This window comes from Mesoplodon bidens, assembly GCF_964165515.1.
Source record: "Mesoplodon bidens genome assembly, chromosome: 10".
Taxonomy (NCBI): domain Eukaryota; kingdom Metazoa; phylum Chordata; class Mammalia; order Artiodactyla; family Ziphiidae; genus Mesoplodon; species Mesoplodon bidens.
Genome location: NC_138172.1, coordinates 78853492 through 78880116, shown reverse-complemented (window position 1 = coordinate 78880116; position 26625 = coordinate 78853492).

Here is a 26625-nt window from a genome sequence, read left to right as displayed (position 1 = left end):
CAGGGGAAAGGCTGGAGAAACAGGGAGCTGTGGTCTCCTGGGATGACTTCTAAGCTGCTTGCTGCTGCTGGTCACTGCCCAGAGGAACACTTGGCTCCAAGTATGTGCCACAGAGGCCTATTTGGGTTGCTGCAGCCTTGCACCTTGGCAGTCTGGGATTGGGATCCCAGAGGCCCACACCAGAAAACCGAGTTGCTGCCCTGGACCTTGGGCCTTGGGCCTCCTGGAGGTCAGACTTGCAGCCTGAGCTTATGCAGTTCACTCCCCCTTCTTGCCCCACAGTCAGGCCCCAGCACAGCCATTGGGCCACAGCTTGGTCCCCAACAGCTGGCCTAGTCCCTGGGCAGCCACCACTGCACTGTGACCTGACTAGTGGGTGGGGGAGGCATGGATGAGGACTGGGGCAGGAGCCAGACTCCTTCCTGATGAGTCTGGGACAAGGGGCCTCCGGCACCCGGGGCACCCAGGTGTCCTCATCCCAGGACTCTCCCACTGGCCTCTATGGAACTCCCAAGGTCCCATGAGATCTGGCTTCCTCTGGGGGAGGGGTTGCGGCAGCAGCTTCTCAGGCCTGATTCTTCCATCTTCTGAATCGCTCCTGATGGCCTGGCTAAGCTATCAATTTCTCATACTTCTCATTATTTATTTCTGCAAATATTGTGTACACAGAAGCCATGTAGAATGCTTTTCCTTATCAGAAAATCTTTGTAAAAGCAGAATTTCTATGAATGGATTCAAGCCCAAGGGGGTAAAACAGCAGCTGTAAAATAAAAATATTCTACAAACAAATCACCTGGATAATGATGCTGTAGCAGGAAGACGTGCCCCTGGATTCAGAGAGAATGTCAGCAGGAGTCTGGAAATAATAGCTAATTCTATTCTTGATAAGAAAGAAACTAGAAGCCACTGAAGAAACTAGAAGTTCTTTTGTCAATAAACATCAGAACTAGAAGACAAGAAAGTCTAGACTTGGAAAAAAGAGAAGCAGCCAAGATAGACTTCCACTCTATAAAGCCCCAGTACTTATTTTAAAAATTAATTGGGCAATATGCCAAGAAAAATGAAAACTTCAAACAACGTTTAAAGTGATTTAAAATTGGATTTCTATTAAATTCTTTTTTATTTGCTTTAATGCTCAATTTTCAAAGCCTTCAATGTAGGTACAGAAAAATTATATATATGTATATGTGTGTGTGTGTATATATATATATATATATATATATATATATATCACAGTGTTATAATTATGTAATCTCAGTGATGGATTACTTTGTATATCTAAATTTTATTCAGTGTGAGAAAGAACAGGCAGTCCTGGATAACTGGAAACTGCTCTGACAGGTAGAGCTAGGACTCTGTTGCTAGAAGCTTCCTTGCTTCTTGCAGTTCAAAATCCACAAGTGTTACTTTGCTTTTCTAGGTGTTTGCCTATGGACTCTTCATATAACGTAGTGTAAATCTGGGTTCCCTGGTGGCGCAGTGGTTGGGAGTCCGCCTGCCGATGCAGGGGACATGGGTTCGTGCCCCAGTCTGGGAGGATCCCACATGCTGCGGAGCGGCTGGGCCCGTGAGCCATGGCCACTGAGCCTGCGCGTCTGGAGCCTGTGCTCCGCAACGGGAGAGGCCACAACAGTGAGAGGCCCGTGTACCGCAAAAAAAAAAAAAAAAAGAAAACAAAAAGAATGTTTTCTGAACTGAATTTAAATGAAGCTGAATAAAACATTATGTCTGCATGTAATTAAAAAAAAAAAAAGTCCAGTCTTAGGATTACCTAAATCCTTCATTTGGTTTTTTCAAATTAATTTGAGCTTTAAGCCTCACTCATGAAGAACAGAAAATGACAACTCATCCAATGTGCAGGCCTTCCTTTCAATTTCCCATTTGTTGAGCCTTAATACACACTTCTTAGTAATATCTGTGGTTTCTTAGGGGTCTTTGATATTCTTATTTAAGGCTATTACATTAAATATCATTTTCCCCTAATGGCCTGTGAGTGAAAATGCAATGATTCAATTTGTGTAAAATTCCAGGGGCCTTTTGGAGGCAGCCTGACTCACAAACTAACAGGGGGTCCAGAAACTTTGCGTAGAGTGAGAACAGATTGCAATAGAGACACAATAAGAATTGAGAGCAAAATCTCTCTTGGCCTCTTTTAATCTCTATTTACATGGGTGTTTAAAGGCCCCAAGTAGGTTTTGGGGAAAGGTATTACTTATGCCTCATTTTTCAAAGAAGTTTTCATTTTAATATTACTATTTATTGACCATCTGCTATGTGTCAACCAATGTTGTAGAAATTTATATATCTTCTAACTGATGCTAACAGCAGTACTTCAAGATAAATTTAATTATTCCTGTTTTATAAATGACAGAACTGCAGCTAAGGTTGATTAAATAACTTGCTACATGTCCGTCTTAGGCCAAAGTCCTGCATTTTCCACTCTCTGAAAATAATAACTATTTAGTCCTACTCAAATATGAGGAAGTCTTCACTCCATATTTGAACATACCCTTTAGTGAACAGGCAGAAAATCTCTCTCCAAATGCCAATTAAATAGATCTGCTTAACTGGTTAGCAGTTCACTTAGAATTGTTGTTTCTCTTCCTGGTTCATTAGTAAGCAGTTATGTCTCTGGCAAGTAAAGGAGATAAAGATGACTATATTGACTTAGGGGAATAGCTTTGCCAGAATCCTGTCTTTGAGTTCTTGTGCATTGAGTATTGAGACCATACTTTACATAATAAAAGTTCCATTCTCATTTAGCAGCATTAAAATATTTTATGTTGTTGCATTTAGCAGAGACTAATTAAAATATACTTCTTTCTGCAAAAAAAGTCATTTAAAATGTTACATTTCACAGTGATCAGTGTATGTGGGGAAATAAATGGCTCTCACATCAAAGCGTTTGATTATTGTTTCAAGCCTTTCCAGGTTAACACAGGCTTGATGAACACCTTGCATGTGAGAATCCTGGGACCAGCCCCCGTTTGGGTAAATCTCTTTCTTTTGTTCCTAAGTCTGCAAGCTCCAGTTTGAAGAGAAAGTTTTGCTTTACACTTGGACTGAAGTTTTCTAGCAAATAGATTCTTCTTATTCAGGACACGTACACAAATTGCTCATTGAACAGCAGCATTACCAGAATGCTGTTCCTCTTGAAAACTTGCAGCAAAATTGAACAAAACAGTAAAGAGGAGTGGAGAGAGGGAAGCCCTGATGTCAGGGTGATCCAGGGGAGGGCCAGCCTGGCAGAGCCTGCCAGAGAATAAAATTCCGTGTCATTTGAATATGTATCAGAAGAGGAGGAAGTGACTGGCACAAATAAAGCAGAGCAGGCGGGCAGGACGTGAAGGGAATCCTATTTTAGGAAAGATGCTGCCAAAGAGCTTTGCAACATGCTCCCGAGGGTTTCAGCTCCAGACTGAGAGCTACGTGGCATTTTTAAATAGGCCTAAAGCAGTTTATCTCTGCAAGATCACAACCTTAAGAATCAATTTCCGAGAATAAAATATGAATTTAGCCTTAATGAATAAGGAGGAAGAGGAAGAAGAGATATTGATAGATGTGTCAAAGCTACCAGGATCTCTCTTGGTATCATTTGATATTGCCTAATTCTTTCTGAAATGATTTACAGACAGGATGGTTAGAATTTTGACTACAGGCCACACACACGCAAACACAGAGTCGTGAAATAGGACATTCAACAATTTCATGTATGTTTCCTTCAGACTTGTCTTAAATTCTGAGCCATCTTTTCAGACACGTATTAGTAGTTTTAATGAATGAAGCTTGATTCCACAACTTTCAGAGTCAAGCTGTTCTAGTTTGAACCAGTTTCCCCCACCTGTTAGCTGTTTGGATAAGTTTTTAATCCCTCTGGGCCTTATTTTCTTCAGTAAAATGGGATAATTATATTACCTACTTCACATACATATAACTGGTCTAGAACAGTGAAAAACAAATGGGAAAAACCAATTTTTAGCTATAATAATTATTATATTGTTCTTATGATAACGTGATCATTATTATTTTCCACCCCTTCATCTCCAGTTTTTATCCCAGGAAAGTCTGAGTACACTCGTTAAAGGAAAAGCCTCTGGAATCATGAAGTCTGGGCTTACATCCTGGCTTCATCACCTGCCAGTTTAAAAACTGTAGGCTGGTGACTTCATGTATCTGAGCTACAGTTCTCTCGTCTCTAAAACAGGCCAATGAATCACTTAACTCGCAAGTCCATGTGCAGATTATCTGTGATATTTTAGGTATGGTGTGTTCCGCAATAGTACCTGGGTACTATAAACCAACTTTCCAGCTACTCTTAACACTCCCAGGTATATCGGATCTTTGGAACTTTCCTTTACAGGCTGAACCCTCTGTAGAAAATAGAATCTGTAGAATGTTATAGCAACGAAATCCTCACATATTTTTTTCTCTGCAGCCATTTGTACTTTTTTTTTTCTTTTTAATTAAGGCTGTATCTTTTTAGAGCAGCTTTAGTTCACAGCAGAATTGAGGGCAAGGTACAGAGATTTCCCATAGACCCTTGCCCCCCCCACGTGCTTGGCTTACTCTGTTGTCATTCCCTTCCAGAGTGACACATTTTTCACTGTCTCCAAAGTTTTGCCTTCTCCAGAATGTCATATCGTTGGAATCATACTGGACATAGTCCTTTCAGATTGGCCTCTTTCACTTAGTAATATCGATTTAAGATTTTTCCATGTCTTTTTTTGGCTTGATATCTCATTTCTTTTTAGCACCGAGTAGCAGTATCTTCTCTAGATATACCACAGTTTATTTATCCATTTACCTACTGAGGGACGTCTTAGTTACCTCCAGGTTTTGGCAATTATGAATAAAGCTGCCATAAATATCTGTGTGCAGGTTTTTGTGTAGACAGAAGTGTTCAGCTCCTATGAGTAAACACCAAGGATCATGACTGCTGAATCAAGTAGTAAGAGTATGTTTAGTTTTATAAGAAACTTCCAAATTGTCTTCCCAAGTGGCCGTACCATTTTGCATTCCCACCAGCAATGGGAATTCATTTCTGCTCCACATCCTTACCAGCATTTGGTGGTGTCAGTGTTCTGGGATTTGGCTGCTCTAACAGGTGTGTTGTGGAATATCATTGTCATTTTAATTTTTATCTCCCTGATGACATGTGATGTGGAACATTTTTTTCATGTGTTTATTTACCATCTGTATATCTTCTTTGGGGGAGTGTCTGTTCAGGTCTTTGGCCCATTTTTTAATTGAGTTGTTTTCTTATTGTTGAGTTTTAAGTGTTCTTTGTATATTTAAGATAACATACCCTTATCAGATGAATCTTGTTTAAGTATTTTCTTCCAGTCTGTGACTTGTCTTCTTGTTCTCTTGATATTGTCTTTTGTGTTTTACATTTAGGCTTGTAATGCATTTTGAGTTAATTTTTCTGAAAGGTGTAAAGTCTGTGTCTATATTCATTATTTTATTTTTTTGTTGAAGTATAGTTAATTTACAATATTGTTCAGTGTACAGCAAATAGATTCAGTTATACATATACATATATATGTGTGTGTGTATATATATATATATATATATATATATATATATATATATATTCTTTTTCAGATTCTTTTCCCATATAGGTTATTACAAAATATTGAGTATAGTTCCCTGTGCTATACAGTAGGTCCTTGTCATTTATCTATTTTTATATATGGTAGTGTGCATTTGTTAACACAAAATTACCAATTTATCCTCACCTGTCCTTCCCCTTTGGTAACCGTAAGTTTGTTTTCTGTGTCTGTGAATCTGTTTCTGTTTTGTAAATAAGTTCACTTGTACTATTTTTAGATTCCACATATAAGTGATAGCATATAATATTTGTCTTTCTCTGACTGACTGACTTCAGGTCCATCCATGTTGCTGCAAATGGCATTTCATTCTGAGTAATATCCCATTGTGTGTATATATATATATATGTGTGTGTGTGTGTGTGTGTATATATATACCACATCTTCAAAAGTGGATCTCCTATAGAAATTATTCTGTTGTAGCCAATGAGTAACCAAAAACAGCTTCTCTCTTAGGACGAAAGTAAGCATTGAGACAAGGAGGGCAAACTTAGCTCATCTATAGGGTTTGTCTTTGAAAGATGAGATGGTACATTGAAAAATACAAATAAAAAGAATTAGAAGAGGGCTTCCCTGGTGGCGCAGTGGTTGAGAGTCCGCCTGCTGATGCAGGGGACACGGGTTCGTGCCCCGGTCCGGGAAGATCCCACATGCCGCAGAGCGGCTGGGCCCGTGAGCCATGGCCGCTGAGCCTGCACGTCTGGAGCCTGTGCTCTGCAGTGGGAGAGGCCACAATAGTGAGAGGCCCGCGTGCCGCAAAAAAAAAAAAAAAAAAAAAAAGAATTAGAAGAAAGGCTTCTTTCAAAAAGGAAAGGTAGCTATCTGACAGACGTGTGTGAATTGTTGAGAGGATGTTGTAATTGCTATTCTATTGTTATCACAGTGGTGATGATGATGATGATTTTATTGCTGCTTTTTGCTTTCTGAGCATCCTTTTTGCCCTCCACAGGATGGTCATCAGGTAGCTGTAGGTAACTTAGGCCAATTTCTTTTCAGGTACTTATCTTTCAATCTACTACCTTAGATTTAGATCTAAGGTACTTATCCTTCAATGCATTAATATTTAGAGTTTTACCCATGTTTGAGGTCCACTCTTACATGTCATGTACACTTCAGGATGTTTGCGATAAATGTGTGTCCACCCCATGCTGGTCTTTTAAATTAGTTTCTGTCCATTATGATCTCAAAACAGCGCAAGAGAAATAACTGTACAGCACAGCATTAGATGATGAGCCATATGGCCTTCCTCGAGCTCTGCATATGTGGGATTTAAATCAAATCATGAACCTTATGTAAAAAATTTTACCACCCCTTCTGATCAAGGGATTTCCTAACACAGCATCCACAGCAATAACAGACTACTGTGAGATTGAAATTTTGACTCAGTTCAACTTAATTGATATATATAGGACATTCCATCCCAAAACAACAAATACACTTTCTTTTCAAGTGCACATGGAACATTCTCCAGGATAGATCACATCTTGGGTCACAAATCAAGCCTCAGTAAACTTAAGAAAATTGAAATCTTATCAAGTATCTTGTCCAACCACAACGCTATGAGGCTAGGTATCAGTTACAGAAAAAGAAACTGTAAAAAATACAAACACATGGAGGCTAAACAATTTAGCACCTCCATCTTTTTTGATTGCCCTGAAGTGGTTCCACCATTTACAATACAACCAAAACCTTAAGAGTAGAACCATGGTTGTAGAAATATAATAAAATCACCACCTCATCTCCCTTTCAGTGGTTTTTGAGGTTCCTAGATGTAGTGTCCTCCCCCAGAATCCATGTTTATCTAGAAACTCAGAATGTGACCTTATTTAGAAATAGAGTCTTTGCAGATGTAATTAGGTGAGGAAATCTCCCTAGAATTAGAGAGGATCTTAAATCCTATGGTTAATGACTTTATAAGAGAAAGGAGAGGAATATTTGGAAACAGAGATACAGACAGGAGAACCAGGTGAAGACAGAGGCAGAGATTGGGGTGACATGGCTACAAGTCAAGGAACATCAGGGCTTGTCCCGAGCCTCCTGAAGGTAGGAAGAGGCAAGAAACGATTCCTCCTGGGAGTCTTAAGAGGGAGCATGGCTCTGCTGACACCTTGAGTTCAGACTTCTAGCCTCCAAAATTGAGAGGACAAATTTTTGTTACTTTAAGCCATCAAATTTGCTTAAGTTTGTTTAAGCCACGTAGCAGCCCTAGGAAATGAATACACCAGGAGAGAGGGAGGAGCTCTACGGCACCTCCCCTCTCAGGGTATTTTGTCAGTACCCCCCTAACTGTGATCCTAGAAAATTAAAGCAAGTTTCTTTTTAAGCTTTAGCATGGTTACAATTTTTGCAGTCCATTGAATGAGAATCTCACAGTGAATGTAAACTTAAGTTTGGTGCGTCATTTTTATTAGTCTGTTAACCTCTAACTAACCTCTCACACATGTAAGCTACTGGAAGACAAGGGTTCTACTATTTGGATTCAGTATTTGTTCAGTCCTAGATTATCTGCATCTTAAAAGTCACGCTGTACTTAAACATCCTCCATAGAATAAATGACAGCTTCTTGTTTAGACTGTTTATGCTCAAAGGCAATTCAGTTCTTACTGAGGTAGCTCATACTGGCATTGCATAGTTCTTTAATAAATTCCTTAATGTGGAGTTAAAATGTTGCTAGCTATAAGATCCACCTTCCATCCTAATTCTAGCCCACAGGCCAGCCAGATGAATTCTACTTTTCCCCCCATAAGAGCATACTTAAAATTTTAAAGTTAGCTATCTTTTTTCTAGTACCTATATTTAATAACAGTGTTTTGCTCCCCTTTTTTTCTGTGAGTTAAACATGTCTACCCCCCAAACAGATGCTCAGAAAAATGAAGGCTTAATTTATTATACTATTAACATTTTGGACTATTTCTTGGATTGGCTTTGTCTCTTCTGGAGCACAACAGCCGGAATCAAATATGCTGCCTTTTTGAAGGACAATCTTCAGTGCTGTAGAAGGCATGCAGGACACTGTCGCTGCTTAGCAAATACAGATTGGTCAAGAATGTTAGATCTTTAATTAGAAGGATTTGAAGAATCCCTGCACTGAAGATGTCATATAGAATATATGTCATACACAAAATATGACTCATTTCCTATAAAAAATAATTTGACACTTAGAAACAAATCACATGTTTTAAAAGTGTTCCCTCCTTCCCATGTAAGGTAAATCTACATATTCTGTGAACTTGATATTTACCTTCCCTTTGTAAACATCCCTTCTGCTTTGTTTTGAAGTCTAATACATAAATGTAAACAATGCAACTTTTCCAGAAATTGGTTGTGTGATATGATGAGCTTCCAAGATCAGTTGTGCTGCAGAACTAGGCACAGATAGCAATATGTGTAGAAACACTATTACCTGACCCGTATTTTTTTTTTTTTTTTTTTTGCGGTACGCGGTCCTCTCACTGTTGTGGCCTCTCCCATTGCGGAGCACAGGCTCCGGACACGCAGGCTCAGCGGCCATGGCTCACGGGCACAGCCGCTTCGCGGCATGTGGGATCTTTCCGGACTGGGGCACGAACCCGTGTCCCCTGCATCGGCAGGCGGTCTCTCAACCACTGTGCCACCAGGGAAGCCCTGCCCCGTATTTTTTATAACTATGCCCACCAAGAGGATTACCCAGTGCATCAAGCAATTCAGAAACTCTCTCAGGAATCACAGTCTTTGCAAACAGGATGCACACTACATATTCCAAACTTAGTCTGTTCTTTATAGCTCCTTTTTATACTCTATCAGATCTTGGCAAAAGAGAGATTTTGTAGGCAATTGTTGCACTGTGCTGGGAAGAGGGGCCCACAATGAAAATGAAATTTGTTATTGAGAAAGTGCCAGAAATTTAGAGAGAGAAAATAAGGTGGAAAACCAGTGATCCTGAGGGGAGAAGGAGTAGCAATATTCCAAATGTATAATAGAGGAGGGGGTGAGGAAGTTGTATTGAACAATCTTTACTGGAATCCAATTCTGCTCCAGAGAATATATCCAACAAGAAAGATACACTACAATCTTTCATCTGAAAACCTGCATAATTAGAAATGTTAGCATATAAGAACAGAAGGATATTTTTCCAAAAATCTACGCATATCCATCATGCAGTAAAATTAACTGTTTTTATAAAATTTTTTGGGGCCATTCATAGAAAAATAAAATGACTCATGGGGTAAAAATCTTATGGGAGAACAGATTTAAATGAATGGGCAGAAGTGGCTCAAGGCAATGAAAATTCAAAGACATTAAATTATAAAATATAAGAAAAAATGCATTACAAATGACAAAGTCCCCCGGTTATATGGAACATTTAGTTTCAGGATTAGGGAATAACGTCTTCAGCTTATATTAGCACTTTAGAAGACCTTTGTATAACCTTAGTTACAGGGAGGCATTTCATCAAAAAGAGGGTTTTTGTGGGTGCAAACGTTTTATTTTAAAACAGCTCTCATGTAGGTGATATTTAACTTTCAAATTACAGATGTAACCAGATTTTTCTGTTTGCTCTTAATGCAGTTTGTGTTGACCAAGAAGAATCTGTACTCCAAGCACATTGCTCAGCTTACCAGGTGGTTACAGACCTGTTTCTTTAGGTACCAGAACTGAGTACAGGGAGAAGCTCATAAAACAGTTATTCTAGCAAAGGACTTTGCTCCTTGATGGGTACAATATGTTGTCCACATCCTACAGTTCAAGGAAGAGATAACATGTTCCTTAACATCTGATGGAAAAACCCGAACGAACTTTTTGGCCAACCCAGTATAAAAAGACATACCTATCTTAGAGAAAGTGTTCTTTGTAGCCTAGTACATCCTTTCTCTAACACAACCTGTAATCTAACCTAAAGATAAGAAAAAGAACAGGGTAAACCCACATTAGCTAAGTTAAAACCTCCGATAAGACACACTCTTATGTGCTTTATTGTTTTATTTCATTCTTTTATACCATTTAGGATGTCCCTTAATTGTACGGTTTTCTCTTTCTTTCATATACCTTTTATATGAGCTTTTCTGAGGAATGGAAATGAAAATATTCATGCTATTTGAAGGATAGAAATAATTCCTCCAATACATTAAAAAATTCAAACACTAATATATTTTGCCAAGTTCACATAACCTAAATTGATAGTTCAAAGCCTAAAAATGAATTTAATAAAAAATAGATATTATAGTTAAACTTTGGTCCAGATCAGCTGAAGATTGAATAAGAAAAACCCACAATAAAGTGATCAATTAATCCTACATAAAGGAACAGATTTTAAAATGGGTCACACTTTAGGTTGAATCTTTCTCTCTAAAGGAGAAGGGACTTGTTACAGTATTTTTGCCTTATGTTCTATCAGTTTTTACTTTTGCATATAATGAAAATACTTACTCTGAAAATTATAAAAGCCATTTAATGAATATGGTTTTACTGTAATGTAACAATAAACTAAAAGTTCTAAAATTGTAGTTCTATTGCAAGACGAGATAGCATGGAAGTCAGATTTGCAGTAATTAGAAAAATCCACAACAATGGGCACATCCTTGAAGGAAGAAGAGCATTACTATGTTAAACACGGTCTCCTGTCCCCTAGCACCTAACTCTTAAGTTAAAACTCACTCACTTCATCAGAAACACTTGTACTTCCCTCTCTCAAAACTCAGTGTCTCATTACATACATTTCTAATGAACACTAACCGTAAAGATCCCTGATTTTTCTTGTATCCCCCTACAGAAGTCTGTAACTCTTGATCCATTCAACATAATTAACAAGTGAATCAGCCTAGACATTAAAACCAATAGACTAAACCTTACAGAGTATAATATTATCGAATAAAGTTAGACTCAGATGATACTTTAAAATCATCTACTTCTGTTAATTTATAAGAAGTAAAGGAGATCAGAGATGCTAAATGGCCTAACAAAGTTATACAGACACAAAGAGCTGGAAACTAAACATACGTAATACAGTACATTTTCCTCTGTTTTTCAGTGATATAACTTGTGCTTTTATAAAATGATAAATGAAATTTTGATGGCTATTTTAAAAAGAAGAAGGATAGTTAGGAAAATAAGATGGACTGATTACTTCGACATTATATGGACCTTGACTCATTTAGAATATAGTTTCTAAGGTTAATAATTAGTTATAATAGTTATATATAAATTCTAGAGACTTTCAGAGATTTCACCAACAATTCTAAGATTATACTTTGGTTCAGACTATTTTTAAACATTTAAGTGAAAGAGAAGTAAATTCAAAATGAAAACTCATTTGGTACATAAATTTATTCTCATATTTTAAACTGGGCTCTTCCTAACTAGAATACAATTTCCTTGAAGGCTGGTATAATAAAATGTCTTGCCAGTGCTTAGATAATGTCATTCGAACAGAAGATGCCCCACATATGTTGTTAAGGATGAATTTAAGATGAACCCTCTGGGACTCTTGGGGCCATGCACCTGTTTAATCATGAAGTGACAACTCCAAAGTTGGTAGCCTCAACTTCTCTGCCTCTTGTCAAAGTCTTCTTTCTGCCACTTGAATAAAGAGTAAATAAACCACAGGAATTAAAACTAACCATGGGGAATTTGCATTTGAATAAAGGCCAAAGCCTCTAGCTAAATTTATAAACTTTTTGATAGTGGAAATTTGGGCATCAACAAAAATTAAGGTAGGAAAAAAAAAAAAGAAAAACTTTTCAGTGCCTGGCAGTCGCCTTATACTATGAAGAACACGGTTCCAAGTTACAAAGATTTTGGAGTTATTTAATGATTTTTTTTTAAATTACCTATGGCTTTCCTTGTACTCTACTAGTCCCCAGGAATGTTTCAGCTCCCTACAAAATGCCAGCAATGCTTTGGATGATGTGCTAGAAATGTACATTAAAAATAGCAAAGTAAGGGCTTCCCTGGTGGCGCAGTGGTTGAGAGTCCGCCTGCCGGTGCAGGGGACACGGGTTCGTGCCCTGGTCTGGGGGCATCCCACGTGCCGCGGAGCGGCTGGGCCCGTGGGCCGTGGCCGCTGGGCCTGCACGTCTGGAGCCTGTGCTCTGCAATGGGAGAGGCCGCGGCAGTGAGAGGCCCACGTACCGCAAAAAAAAAAAAAAAAAAAAAAGCAAAGTAAGTAAAGCTAGCATGTTTTTCAAAATAACTAGTCTCAGTTGTGTGATCCCCCAGGGCAATAATGTGGAGGCTTTTGAACTTGATAAGGCCAATTTGAGCCAATACCGTTGGGCAGAATATTAGGTGCTCTAAGATGGCCTGAAGACACACTCTTGTATACGATCAATTTGTCAGGTTATAAATTAATTTTAACCATGCCTATAAGACTTCCCAGGCTAGGATACCTTGAACACTTTAATGCTTTGAGTTTTTGCGGTTTTTTTAAGCTTGGAAAGTTGGGAGAGGGTTAGATATGTGTGTGTGTGACTGCATAGACAGAATATCGCAGAGAAAATGCTTTTCTATTTAGCAATGACTGGAGAGAGAAATTAAAATTGACGATTGAAGAATGCATTTTAGTGCATTAACAAATTTAAGTTCATAGGTTCCTCTTTTAGCCTGTATTCTCTAAAATGTAAAATGTCTAAGACTCCCTTCCCTTTTCTTTGAGAGACAGATAGATGAACTCAAACTATAAATAGGTTCACATGAAACTAAAAGTGTCAAAGAAAGGTAACTTCTATTCTGAAAAAAAAGGAGAAACCTGGAGAAATCCTGGGGCTCTAAGAAGTAACCTCCGTTTAATTTTCCAGTTATTCTTTATATTAATATGCATCCCTAATGTGAGGGCTATATGTGCACGTGTGCATGAGTGATATCGGACACTTGAACGACATCACTGAAAATAATTTCAGACAATTTAGTCTGATGAACATATAAAAGTTTTAATACAAACTTACTGTGCAGTAGATTAATTTAACATTTTCCTTCTTGGTATGGACATTTTCTGCGACAAGAGGTTGGCAAGATAAACATTGTCAGAGTATTTACTGAAAGAAAAGAGGTTGATTATACGTTTCTAGAGTGTTGACTGATAGCCAGGAGGGATGGGATGATTCATTTCCTTGAACACATTTTAATCGTAGATAATTTCTTAAGAATTTTACCTGCCAAGAAAGAGGTTGTCAATTACATTAAGCAAAAAGTTTTTGTCCCAGATCAAGTTTGGGACAATTTTTTATTCTAATAACCATTATTTATAGCTTTTCTGGGACAAATATTCTGGAAGTAGAGAGTTATTTTATTGCCTAGGATTTCAAAAGTAGACAAAGTGTAAGGGAAAAAATGAACACTAATATTTTACCTTTAAAATGGTTACTATAAAGATACAGGGAGGAAGCACAGACCAAAGAAAACACCCTGACTGGATTTCCTCTGTTTTGGAGAAACTGCTTCCCTGGCTTTTTGTACAGATTCAATATTTGTCAGCTGGAGCAACCAAAACTTTAGTCATCAATCTTAGTCAAAATTATTTCTACTTCTAAAGTGATTTCGTATATTATCAGCTGTGGGTGAAACAGAGGTTCCAAGGAAAAGGAGGTATATTTGTTACATTTACCTAATGGACTATCATTGTTTTCCAATTTTTGGTTCATAAATCTAGTTGCCTTTCTTATCTAAAACCCAAGTTGCACACATTTTTCCAGGCCAGTGCATCCATGGGAAATATAACTTTTAGGTGTAAATGAGAGCAGTTTGGGGCTCTGAGTCCTTACCAGGGAAATTGACGTAACCCAAGTCTCCCCCCCCCACACTCTGCAGTGTCCTCAACTTCCAGTCCTGAGCGGACGTCAACATTCTTCACAGAGGTTCTGGATACTTGTCACTTTGTGGCTTTAGCTCAAGAAATGTTATCAACTATTACTGTCTTTTTTCATTAAATAAAAAGCTCCTTGAAGAATCCACGTCACAGCCACTTCTTTTTACGTGACCCGGGCTTTTGTTTGCTTTTCTCGACTGTCACGCCTTCTCCACGCGAAGGGGGTTCTGGGTTCCATGCTAAGGTGAAGACTTCCTCTTCCCCAGCTCTTTGCCGCACTCTTTCCCAGGCCAGAAAGCAGTTCTGTTTGTAGCCAAAGTTTCATAATTTTGCATAACTTGTCCCCACCCAGCTGTTGGGGAAGGGTAGTCAAGTAGTCTTGTTCCAGCTTCAGAGGTGGCACTAGGCCTCCCTCTGGCCCAACAATGACGCTAAAGCTGGCTGCATGCCAAACTGCTGAGCTACACCCAGGCCAGCAGGGGTGGCGCCAGCACACACCGTAAACCGTTAGATAAGACAGGGAGTAAGTCACGGGACTTCTTGCACCTTGAGGGTCTGGCCAGCCCTCCCGGGGATCAAGGACATTCCAAGACTTACGAGTTAAGACCAAGGCATTTATGACAACAGCCAGAGCTGCAAACTTGTACATACATTGTTATCAGCCTGCAACCTGGTGCTAAATGCTGGGCTCCTTGGAGTGGCAAACTGAAGTCTCACCTGTGGGGTGGACACACCGCCTGAGACCTTCCCAACTTGGACTCCAGATTGCTGTTCAAGGGACTTGCCAGCGCTGCTTGGATCTGGATGCTTCCCCAATTCAGTGACATACAAAGCTCTGTCTTTACTATTCTTTCTTAGTTAGTTATACTATTCTTTTCTTGATTAGTATACTGTAATCTTTGTTAATTCAATAAACTCTCTCTAAATTCTTGTTTAACTGAGTGTAGAGTGGTTATTTTGCCAGCGAATCCTACGAACCTTGAAACCGAAAGGAAGGCTTTCAGCAAGACACCAACCACCTGCACATATATATCCCATCCCTTAATTTTCTCCTGAATCATTGGGATAAAAAAAAAACTTGCCTTTTCTCCTCCTTCCATAAAACGAATATATCTGTGCATAGATATGGATACAAACACATCTTTTGTGTATATATAACGTGCAGAAAGAGTTTTACACCAGTGCCATCTGTGCCCTAGTTCAACTAACCTAAAAATCTACTGCTCAACATACATGTCTGCAGAGTGTCATAAGTAATCATTTTTTAACTGTCTTGGGGAAGAGCATGTAGTGAATGAATAGTATAAAAATTCCGAGGTCTTTTATGCCCTATAGCACCTCTATATCCACGCACATCTCCTGACACCCCAGCTATGGGGGAATCGTTGGGACTGGCAGCTAGGAACCATCTTCTCCGAAGAGCCTCCTGGATGAATCCAAAACCATCAAAGAGCCTTTGGGAAGAATCTCCCCAAATCCCACCTTCTACAGTTGTAGGTCATTGCAAGCAAACTCAAGAGTTCCCATTGCCTGACTCTTTGAAGTATTTGACGAAAGCCACTGGATGCCAAAGAATGAACTTAGCCTCAGCAGCAGAAATACATTTAAAATACAGTGAATACGTCCTCTATGGGTTGCCAGATGGACTTCAGAAAAATGAAAACTCGATAAAATCTTGTCCAGTGAATAAAGTAAGAAAATACATGTGTCTAAGCGTCAAGATTTTATCCTCCTCCTCCTCCTCATCTTCTGTGCTCTTTTAAGGAGAAATGGGTCCCGGATAAATGGGGGGTCCCTGCTTGGATAGCTGTGGAGTAGGTGTGGGTGTGCAAGTTTGCTGAATTGCTCTGCGTAATACAGTAAGGAGCCAATTGCAGTCTGGGGAAGCAGGAGAAATACGAAGCCTGAAAAATGGTGCAGGGTAGGGGGCTGCATGGGGTAATAGTGAAGGAAATTAATCCTATTGACAGTCTTCTGGGGACTAGAGGATTTGGGAGTTAGACCTGCCTGTTTTGAGAAGTTTGCTGTAGGGTGGGTAATGTAAACATCTTACAAAGTTACTGAAATCTTTTCAATGAAATTTGCATAGCTCCCTGAGCTTTTCATTTGAGTGCGTTATTTCTGGATAATTTGAATGTGTACTGGGTTCTCTGTTAAACTAGAGCAAAATGGGAAAAGCAATGCCCGCTTAGAGATATATTTTTATGTGAGAAATGAATTGATAGAAATTTACATTGCATCTTTTATTACAATGTGCATTTGAACAGATTTTTTGACCACATTTTTTGCTTCTAACTAAATCAAATACATATGCTAGAAGCCACTTAAGATTCACTTCTACGTATGCTAGCTCTTGTGTTAACTTGTCCATAAATTATTCATAACATCACCATTTACCAAAATAAATTTTTTAAGATGGAACCAATTTTAACAAATTGGGAGCAGAGCTTGTTTTGCTAAAGAATAATTATCAGGTAATGATATTTTACCAAAAATAACTATCAGGAAATAGTATTTTCTCAAGGGAAGAGAGACAGGTTATTATCTAGGAAAAGGGCCAATTAAATTAAAATTGTGAATCAAGACACACGTGTGCCTGAGTATGGCATTTACAATGTGATTACATAATGTGCATTTTATGGTCTAAGTATTGTCATTATTATTTTACAGTTGAGAAATTGAGTTTGAGAGTGTTCACCCAAGGTCACATAGCTCATCAGCCTCTGCCAAACTCTACAAGACTGGACAAATTGGAAAAAAGTTACTCTTTCTTGATGCCTGCAGGTTGAATGTTGGCTGGGTTTTTCAGCCCCCAACCCTTTCCAGACCTGGCATCTTTGCACACGACAAACATTGTTCAACTTTTCTTGGCTGCCATGGGCTCTTGAGACCCCCTGCTATGTTTGCTCTTCACCAAAGAGAAGGTGGAATCTATTTATAACTAATTATTTGGGGCACAAGCACAGAAGCCAAATAGTTGAGTTTATTTTTGTGTATGGTATTAGGGAGTGTTCTAATTGCATACTTTTACATGTACCTGCCCAGTTTTCCCAGCATCACTTATTGAAGAGGCTGTCTTTTCTCCACTGTATATTCTTGCCTCCTTTATCAAAGATAAGGTGACCATATTTGTGTGGGTTTATCTCTGGGCTTTCTATCCTGTTCCATTGATCTATATTTCCATTTTTGTGCCAGTACCATACTGTCTTGATTACTGTAGCTTTGTAGTATAGTCTGAAGTCAGGGAGCCTGATTCCTCTAGCTCCGTTTCTCTTTCTCAAGATTGCTTTGGCTATTCAGGGTCTTTTGTTTTTCCATACAAATTGTGAAATTTTTTGTTCTAGTTCTGTGAAAAATGCCAGTGGTAGTTTGATAGGGATTGCATTGAATCTGTAGATTGCTTTGGGTAGTAGAGTCATTTTCACAATGTTGATTCTTCCAATCCAAGAACATGGCATACCTCTCCATCTATTTGTATCATCTTTAATTTCTTTCATCAGTGTCTTATACTTTTCTGCATACAGGTCTTTTGTCTCCTTGGGTAGGTTTATTCCTAGATACTTTATTCTTTTTGTTGAAGTGGTAAATGGGAGTGTTTTCTTAATTTCACTTTCAGATTTTTCATCATTAGTGTATAGGAATGCCAGAGATTTCTGTGCATTAATTTTGTATCCTGCTACTTTACCAAATTCATTGATTAGCTCTAGTAGTTTTCTGGTAGTATTTTTAGGATTCTCTATGTATAGTATCATGTCATCTGCAAACAGTGACAGCTTTACTTCTTCTTTTCTGATTTGGATTCCTTTTATTTCTTTTTCTTCTCTGATTGCTGTGGCTAAAACTTCCAAAACTATGTTGAATAATAGTGGTTAGAATGGGCAACCTTGTCTTGTTCCTGGTCTTAGTGGAAATGTTTTCAGTTTTTCACCATTGAGGACGATGTTGAACCAATGTTTCTTAAATAACAATGATGATAACTCTGTGGAGCCAAAACTAATTTCATAGTAAGCATCCAGCATCTCAATAAAAAGTGAGAATCACTCACGGTAAAACACAGATGTGTGTGAAGTGGAGAATTACATCACCCGTTAGAGAAATATTTTCTGAAATAGCTTCCAGGCAAATGTGATTTGCCTAACAATCAAAATCTTGCCTCCCAGTAAGAGCCAAGTTATATCAAGGGTTAGTACTCTATTTCCTTATCATCTGAACTATCATGAAAACGGAGAGATTGAGTTATTTTGGACAATTTCTCTTTTTTGACATAAGTGGATACAGATTTAATTTCACAGAAGTGTAGTTTGTGTAAGCATTTCACTTTCTGTAATAATCCAGCCCAAATGGGAATAAAGCATTTAACATAAGTGAATTTTCCTTATAACTGAAACTTTCCAATATAAAACTGAAAATTAAAATCTTTCTAAAGTATGTTATACTTTAACCTATTTTGTAAGATGATATTATGAAAGTAAGGTGATGTAATAGAAAGATTATAGATTGTGACCTCAAAAAGAATTTGTTTTTGTTTTGTTTTGTTTTTGGTGGTAGGGTGGTTGTTTTGTTTGCCTTAAATTATTTTCTTTCTCTGAGCTTCCATTTCCCCCTCCATGAAATGGCTTCATGTGACTCACATGCTATTTCTTGTGATCTCTGCTTCTGTGTAATAAAAGTAGTAATATCACTAAACCGTGTGTATTTAATCAGCTCTATACATTCTCCAATACTCAGATTGCCAGGGAATGGGTACCTTACTCAAGACTGTTGGATCAAGGGAAACCCCGAAGGAATTCGTCTGCTTGAACAAGGGAAATGAGGAGGCATTAATTACAGGGAAAAGAAACAAAAGCATAAGCTTCAGTGCCACCTTCAGGCAAAGATTGGGAGGAGTTGGAGAAGGCCATTTGAAAGTGGCATGGGTCTTCTGGACTTGGTGGCTGGGGACCCATTCCTCCTGTATCACTCAGCTTGTGTGGATGGGTAGGGATGTGTACACACACACACATCTATGAAATGATAGTACTTACCTTACAAGATTACTGTGAGGAATACATGAGATTATGTACAGATGTAATTTACCATCCAACTAGATGTGATGTCATCACTATTACTATTATACAATATTATCGTAACAAACAGGTAGCACAGTGGCAGTAACATTACGTTTAAAGCCAGGATTTCAACCCTGCTATCTGTTGGTTGTATAACCTTAAACAAGTCACTTATCTCCATTTGGCACATTCATTCATATCAAGCCCTGATTCAACTTTTTAGATACTGCTATCAGAATCATCTTTCCAAATTAAGAAATATCACTCTCCCTCGTAGAGTTGCCTAGAATAGCACTACCCTGTCTGCAAAGCTAAGTTCAAGCTCTGTAGTTGGGCACACAAGGCCCTTTCCAGTGTGTACCTTGCATTTCATTTTTCCAATCCCTGGTAGCTGTCTGTAACTTTTTAACATTTTCTTAGCATCTATGGCCTTCAGTCACTACAATGAATTCCTTGCTACCCTCCCCGGCATACATTTCTGCCCCTTTGGGGCCAATCTCCACATTGGAAACAAACTATTCTTTTTTTGAAAACAAATTGTTACTTCCTTATTTAAATCTATCTACAATTGGAGCACTTCCCTGGTGGCACCGTGGGTAAGACTACATGCTCCCAATGCAGGGGGCCCAGGTTGATCCCTGGTCAGGGAACTATATCCCACGTGCATGCTGCAACTAAGAGTTTACATGCCACAACTAAGGAGCCCATGTGCCACAACTAAGGAGCTGGCGAGCCACAACTAAGTAGCCCTAGAATGGCAACTAAGGAGCCCGCCTGCTGCAACTAAGGAGCCCACCTGCCACAACTAAGAGCCCATGCAACCAAATAAATAAATAAAATATTTAAATCTATCTACAATCTCTTTCATTGTTGTTAAAGAAGAAAATTATTTTCATAGCATATGACATCGTGAAAGGTCTGCCCCTGCCTATGTGCTGTTCTTCATTTCTTTCTGCTTGTTGACACATGTTGGCTTACTGCATACCAGGCACTAGTTCCTCTTGACAATGTAGAGACTACTGTGGAGAACAAGGCAGTTCAGATCTCCTGCTCTCACAGGACTTCCATTCTAGATGAGGGGCAGAGACAGAGGCATACATCATGTCAAAAGATAATGCAGAATAGAGGAAAATAATGAGGGCTGGGAGTGTTTCATTCTAAATTACATAATCAAAGAAGACTTGAGCATTTGAGGCAAGACCTGAATGAGGAGAAGCAATGAGCCACAAGTCCATCTGGGGACAGAGCATTCAGACAGAGGAAAAACAGGTGTAAAGCTCGGAAACCTCTCACCCGAGTAAGTTCTGTTTCTACAGAACATCTTTCTCTTTCCAGGTTTTCCATGCCCTCGGATTGCCTTCTGCTCCCTTAAATTTAATACCCCCTTCTCCATACTCACTTTTTATCTCACTTTGACTTTTTCTTCAGGTCTCAACTGAAACACTATTTTCTCAGAGGATAACTTCCTTGATCCCAAAGGTCTGTTGTGTCCCATTGTCATTCACTTACAATGCACGTTATAAATTTCCTTCATATATCTTCTCACCTTCACAGGTGCTTGCTCATTGCGCATCTGCCTTGCTGGACCGCTGGCGGAAGAAGCCTGGGACTTTCTCATTCATCACCCCCTTCTCCACTGCCTTGGAGAGTTCCAGGTACCTATGGGAATTCAGTATTTCTATCATAAATGAATAAATAGAGTGTGAATGGCCTTGATAATAATCTCACAGTCTAACCTATGTGACCTTGGGCAGGGAGAGGAAATCATAAGTGTTTCCTGAGCCTCAGGCTCCTTCTTTGAAATGTGGGGCAAGAATATGTGCCTGTTTCGTTTTGTAGATAAAAATGAAGGAGGGAAGGGAGGAGAAAAGGAAGGAGAGAGAGAGAAAGGCAGGAAGGAAACTGAGAAACGCTTTGAAAGTGTTCTCTTCCAGTTTATGAATGGAAGTCTACATTTAAGAGAAGATTAAACCCAGGCTAGATTTTCTTAGTTTTATTCTAATTGGAAGGAAAAGAATGACAGTCGCTTAACCCGATTGAATTGACTCAAGGGTAGAGAAACAAGACTACACTGTAGGCGGGTACAGGAAAGCATAGGAAACTAGAGTTGGAGCAAATGAAACTGGAAAATAATGCTAAAAGTTAAGAAAAAGGATGACGAAGGCAAATATCATCAACTTCTTTATTTATCATTCATCTTATTTTGCCCAGGAGTCTCTGAAATATCAAAACCCTTCCAAAAAACTGCATTTCAAAAAGTAACTCGTCTCTCCATATTGATTATTTCTTTTTTCTGAAGTGGTTAGAACATATTTTTTTAAAAATCTGATGAATTTTAATTTTTATTGTATCACACATGAGTGTTCTTTTCTTTAAAGGAATAAATGTGTGCAACCTGGGAGACTCTGATCGGGAGGTTGCAAGTACAGTCCTTTATTTGGAGACCTTGGTTAGTTTCCATTTTGTATAAAAACACCGTCTTCTTTCTGCTTTGTATTCGGTTTGACAGAATAGTGTGCTGTGCAGAAATAGAGCCATGGACGTTGTGGGTTTGCCATGAGAACACGCTCATCGGTAGCTAACCTTCAATTTCCTTAGCTCTAATCAGGAATGTCCAAAGCGACAGTGTGATGAGATACTTGTATTTGGAGTGTATTTTCTCATTTGTGAACTGAAAGCTGTCATGAGTTTTCTGGTGTTTTAGATTTCTTTTTATGGTCCTTGGAAAAACCCAATCCCAAGAATATTTCTGATGACGTGCATAACAGAAAGAAAAAAAATGTTATTTGTCATTGATGTCCTACTCTTAAATTCAGCGGTATAATCCCTGCTGTTATTTTCAGTTTAGCCTTCAGAAAGGAGGGCAGGTTACTCTGTGCATTCTCGTAGCCAGTTTTTAAGCTTTCACTTCCAAATCCAATAACTTCTAAATACTGACTGCAAATCTATTTGGATTTCAAACTTTTCACTTATTCTAATTCTATGGAGGTTTTATCCCTTTTTATTGAAGTTCTCTCTCTTTTTAATTCAAATTATCCCCCAAATGTTCCAACTTTTCTGCATTCATCTGTATAGGAAAGTCTTAAGTGCAAACTGTATTTCAGGGTAATTTAAGATAAGAACCAAACCAAATGGGTAAGGAAATTGTCACATTATCCTGTATACTCTTTCCATCTGTTTTTATCCAAACAACACCTTCAATTACCATCTGTATATAAGTGGCTTTTCATGGGTTCAGGTGCTGGAAGCATGCCTGTAACATCTTTAAGTCTAAACTTTGAAGCAAAGATGTCATAAGTAAATGCCAATGGTGGCTGCTTGCTAGGAGCTCTGTCACAGTTATTTTTTACTTTTAAATTCAATTTTAAGAGTATCCTTTTCATAAAATTAAATATATCAATTTTAAATGTAGAATTCGATAAACTTGGACAAACATATATGCCTTTGTTGTCAACTTGTGAATTAAATTTTATCTCCACTAAAATATCTCCTCTGTTCCTCTGCAGTCAGTCCAATCCTATACCAACCCCAGGTAACATCTGATCTCCCTGAGATTATAGACTGGTTTGGCCTGTCCTGTAATTTCTTTTTTTAAAAATATTTTTATTATTTTATTGAAGTGTAGTTGATTTACAGTGTTTCAGGTGTACAGCTAAGTAATTCAGTTATACGTAGACATATCTGTTCTTTTCCAGATTTTTTTCATTTCCATTTTCATTATAATTTTTTACAAGTGGAATCATACACTAAGTTTTATTTTGCATTTGGCTTCATTTGTTCAACAAGCTTTTCAAATTCACCCACCTCGTTGCATATATTCATAGTTTGTTCCCTTTATTTCTAAGTAGTACAGTATTGACTTTATGGATATACCACAGCTTCTAGTTTTTGGTTATGATGAATAAAGCTTCAGGTGCACGTCCTTGTGTGGACAAAGTTTTATTTCTCTTGACTAAAATCTAGGAGTAAAGTTATTGGGCCATAGGGTAAGTGTATGTGAAATTTAATAGGTAACTGTCAAACAATTTAAAAATGGTTGTGCCATTTTACACTTCCAACAGCAGCGTATGCTGTTCGTAGTAACTCTGCATTTCTACTAGATATTTGGAATTTTTTTTTTTTAGTTATAACAAAATGTGCATAGTGGAATCTCACTATGGTTTTTATTTACATTTTCCTCAGGACTACTGATGTTGAACATCTTTTTTTGTGTGTTTATTGACCAGTTATATATCTTTATCTTGAGGTGTCTATTCAAATATTTTGCCTGTTACAGTACATTCCAAAAAGTCCCTTGCTCATTGCTAGTGCTCTATCAAATACTTGTTACTGAATTCTAGATCTGTATGGGGATATAAAATTGCACAAAGAGCTAAAATCAAACCAGAAATTTTCCAAGAAGTTTGATGTTAAACAGAGAGGTAAATATAAAATGATACACTGAGAGAAAAGAAAAATGGCCAGAGAAATGTAAAGGCTACTGAATAACTATGGCATAGGAAATGTCTCCCAAAACTAAAAGTCTAATATGTTAACTCTGGAACAATATAGAAGAAAAGCTTATTATTACACATTCTCAATATTAAGAAAGAGAAATGTTGCCTTGATCACTCCTACTACTTTTCTTTTCTTTTTTTTTTCTTTCTTTTTTTTTTTTTTTGCAGTACGCGGGCCTCTCACTGTTGTGGCCTCTCCCGTTGCGGAGCACAGGCTCCGGACACGCAGGCTCAGCGGCCATGGCTCACGGGCCCAGCCGCTCCGCGGCATGTGGGATCTTCCCGGACCGGGGCATGAACCTGTGTCCCCTGCATCGGCAGGCTGACTCTCAACCACTGAGCCACCAGGGAAGCCCACTCCTACTACTTTTCTTTTCTAGTGAGTCTAGGCTTTGAGTGTATGCTGTTGATTGATGGCCTAGGGTTTAGGTTTAGAAACTGGAGGCTGAGTGAAATGACAAAAAACAAACATAAACAAAAACTTTGAGCAGGAAAATTCTGCTTTGGCTCTACTTTCTGCTTAACAAATTTAACTTGTAAGACAAATAATTAAGTGAGAATTCCTCTTCAGAAAGCCAGTGTGGAAATATATATATTTTTTCTGTTGTAAGGGATCCCTATTTTAAAACATGGAGCTGGGAATAGCATTTTTTTGTACTCAATTTAATAATTAGGAATCATTCTTTTCAATGTTATATAGTATTATTGCTATAGACAGTGTAACTGACCAAATATGAATTTTATTCAAAATCGATCTTGGTTTTAATGTATTTGCTGCAAAGAGCAACTCAGTAAATGAATAAAACAAAAGGTATTGACTTCACATTTCTTTCTGTGTTTTACAGTGACAGCCATAGTCATTTTATGCTTCTCGCATGAATTTAACTACGTGCCTTAGTTATGTTTTCATTTTATATTTTAAATTCACATAAGAAATTTTGTCATTTTGTCTTACTACATATTTAATTTCATCATATTTCTTTTCTCCAAAGATATTTACTCATTTCTCAGCCCTTCAGTATGTAAGAATGAGCAGATATGTAAATGATACCTTGATGAAATGAATTAGGATGAAATTGCACAATTCTGAAAATGAAACAGTCAATAATAAATATAATAGAAAAACCTAGGTCTGAAATCATCTTGGAATGTATAATTGGAATGAAAATTGAAGGAGAAATAATAGGCATAAATGTCCAAAATAAAAGAAACCTGCAGGGCTTCCCTTGTGGCGCAGTGGTTGAGAGTCTGCCTGCCAATGCAGGGGATGCGGGTTCGTACCCTGGTCCGGGAAGATCCCATATGCCGCGGAGCGGCTGGGCCCGTGAGCCATGGCCGCTGAGCCCGTGCATCCGGAGCCTGTGCTCCACAACGGGAGAGGCCACAGCAGTGAGAGGCCCACGTACCGCAAAAAAAAAAAAAAAAAAAAAAGAAACCTGCAAAGAATTAATATGTTTTGCTCACTTGAGAGAAAGCAAATTTAAAAAACCCATCAAATAGATATTTGAAAGATTCTTACTAGATCAAAGCTAACTATTTGTTATGTTTTTAACAGAATTAACTTGTCCTTTTCATCTTAAATTTTTGAGTGTCAATAAGCTGAGCAAGACCTAATTTCTGACTAAATATATGTCTGACAGTACATCATTTTTTTTGCATGTGTGCATTGAAAGTTAGCAATGCTCTAATGATTAAAACGCCATCCAAAGTTGGGTACTCACAGTAGCTGATTTCAAATCTTAAAACTACAGTCAATCAAGAAAGTGTGGTATTGGAGGAAGACTAGATACATAAATCAATGGGACAATAAGGTCCAGAGATAAAACGTTCACACATATGTATGATTAACTGATTTTCAATAAAGGTGAAAAGGCAATTCAGTGAAGAATAGTCTTTCGAGCAAATGGTTCTGAGACAATTAGACATCCATATGTAAAAAAAAAGAAAAGGAACCTCAACCCATACCTCACACTATATACAAAAATACAGTGTACTTCATATTTCAGATAATATACTTTATCTCTTATAGTTCCATTTGGCTTTATTTATATTTTTATTTCTCTCCTAATCATTTCTAAGTTTTCCTCTATATTCTTAAAATATAGATCATATTAACACAGATTTTTACAATATCATTTATTAAATGCATTGTGTGATATTTCAGTGTCTTTTTCTATTAGTTGACTTTTCTTCAGATTACATATAGGTCATCTTTTTCTGCTTTGCATGCTTGGTACTTTTTTTTTAATTGGTTGCTGTGCACTGTGAATTTCAATTTGTTGGGTCCTGGGTGTTGTGTTGTTCCTTTAAACACTGTTGGGGTTTCTTCTGGGACACAGTTAAGTCCCTTTGAATCAGTTTGGTTCTTTAAGGCTTACATTTAAGATTTGCTAGGACAAGTTCAGAGAAACTTTTAGTATATGTGGCTGGGTCCCACTATAAAGCGATACCACTTTTGGGACCGTGCCCAAAGCTCCATATGTCTAGAGGCCTTTTGACTGGTGCAAACACAAACTGTTCCCATCCCTGTTGAAACTCAGAGAATTTGTTTGGCTTACTGCTCACCAGTGGCATTCATGGATAAATTGGTACTCGGTCTGAGACTCGAAGGCAACCCTCTTAACATGTCTGGGTAGCTCTCTCTCCCTGTATCCCTGAGAGATTCTGCCCCACAAGTTTTAGGCAACTTAACT